Source organism: Piliocolobus tephrosceles, chromosome 9, assembly GCF_002776525.5.
Source record: "Piliocolobus tephrosceles isolate RC106 chromosome 9, ASM277652v3, whole genome shotgun sequence".
In the NCBI taxonomy this organism is placed as follows: domain Eukaryota; kingdom Metazoa; phylum Chordata; class Mammalia; order Primates; family Cercopithecidae; genus Piliocolobus; species Piliocolobus tephrosceles.
The window spans coordinates 68150670-68152978 of NC_045442.1; positions in this window are offsets into that span (position 1 = coordinate 68150670).

Below are 2309 nucleotides of genomic sequence, written 5' to 3' on the forward strand. Positions count from 1 at the left end.
AAGGAAGGAAGGAAGGAAGGAAGAAAGAAAGAAAGGAAAAGAAAATAGAGAACAGAGACAGAGTTTAAAAGGATGGGAGGGAGAAAACATGCTAAAATGTGAAGAATTGGTGAAATCTGGTTTGGGGGCACACAGGTATTCATTGTACTAATCTTTTGGTACAACTTTTCTTAAATTTTAATGTTTTAAAATAAGAACAGGTGTGCAGAAAGTGCTGCAAGCCTCCAGATAAAGAAAGAAGCTATTCTTGAGGTCCATGCATCATGCCTGTAATCCCAGCACTTTGAGAGGCTAACGTAGGTGGATCATGAGGTCAAGACCACCCTGGCCAACATGGTGAAACCCAGTCGCTACTAAAAAATACAAACATTAACTAGGCATGGTGGTGAGTGCGCCTGTAATCTCAGGTACTCAGGGGGCTGAGGCAGGAGAATCACTTGAACCTGGGAGGCAGAGATTGCAGTGAGCCTAGACCACACCACTGCAGTCCAGCCTGGGCAACAAGAGCAAAACTCTGCGAAAAAAAAGAAAAGAGAAAGAAAGAAAGAGAGAGAGAGAGAGAAAGAGAGAAAGAAAAGAAAGAAAGATAAATTCTTGGCGAGCCAGGAAGGCTTCGTGGAGGAGGTACTATCTAGGATGAGCCTGAAAGTTGGGTATGTTCATGGCAGAGACCAAAGGTGTTCCCAGCACAGGAAACAACATGTACGAAGGTGTGAGGGTTAGATGTGACTTAGATGTAATTAGCCGACAGGTTCCTCCTGCTTGCTGCATGGACAAAACCAATTCATTGAGACCGTGGTACTGCAGTAGAGAAAGAAGGCTAGCTATGTGGAAGACAGAGTTACTACTAAAATCAGTCTCCCCAAAGGCTCAGAGGTTAGGGTTTTTCAAGGACAGTTTGGTAGGCAGGGGGCTGGGGGAGGGGGAATATTGATTGGTTGGGGGTGAAATTACGGGGGTGTGCAAAATTGTCCTCGTGCTCCAAGTCCTCTCGGTGGGGGCCACAGGACCAGTTGAGTTACAAGTCGGTAGTCCAGGAGGGATCAGTTGATTGTCAGAAATGCAAAAGTCTGAAAAGCCATCTCAAAAGGCTAATCTTAGGTTCTACCATAGTGTTGTTATTTATAGGAGTAATTGAGGAAGTCACAAATCTGTGACCTCTGGAACAATACTGATAGTAATTTACTGCGCCTTCATCTTAGCAGAGTTCAGGCCCTTCTCATAACCCTAACTTTGTGGACTTTTATTAGATTTACAAAAGTGGTTTAGTTTTGGGAAGGGCTATTACCATCCTTGCCTTAAACTAAAAACTAAATTCCTCCCAAAGTTAGCTTGGTCTATGCCCAGGAATGACCAAGGACAGCTTGGAGGTTAGACGGAAGATGGAGTCCACTATGTCAGATTTATCTCACTGTCATAATTTTGCAAAGGTAGTTTCACTAACACAATGTGGCAGGTGTTATGGGTTGGGCCACTCATCACATATTCAAGTTGGATCAAGAAGGATCTTGGAAAACTATAAACTCACCTTATCTCAAGCCCTTGCAGCTAGCAGTGGCCATGTGACACAATTTTGACCAAGAAAGCTACTGAGGAATCCCAGGAAAGTCTTTGCTTTCCTGATACGGCCGCAAACTTGTCTTCCACTTCCCTCCTCCTGGAACTCAGACCTAATTGATGTGGGGCTGGCCATGCAGGAGACAGAAATTTGTAGAACACAATACTCACCAACAGTAGAATACACATTCTTCTAGAATACCCATGGAATGCTTGTCAAGATACACCATATGGACCAGGCATGGCAGCTCATATCTGTAATCCCAGCACTTTGGGAGGATGAGGTGGGCAGATTGCTTGAGCCCAGGTGTTCAAGACCAGCCTGGGTGACATGGCAAAACCCCATCTCTTCAAAAAATATGAGAAATTAGCTGGACATAGTGAAGCATACTTGTAGTCCCAGCTACTCAGGAAGCTAAAGTGGGAGAATCGCTTGAACCTGGGAGGTCAAGGCTGGGGGGCAGCCTGGGGGACAGAGTGAGACCCTGTCTCAAAAAAAAAAAAAAAAAAAAAAGACAAACCCTACGTTGGGCCATAAAATGAGTCTCAATAAACCTAACAGGATTGAAACAATATAGAGTATGTTCTTTGATGCAATGGAATTAAATAAATTCTTTTACAAATCAATATAGTCAATATCAGTATGATATCCAGAAACTCCCCCAAAGTAAGCAAGACCTCTAAATACATATTCTCTGGGTCATGGAAAAAAATCACAAGGTAAATTAAAAAATATTTACAAGTGAAAGATA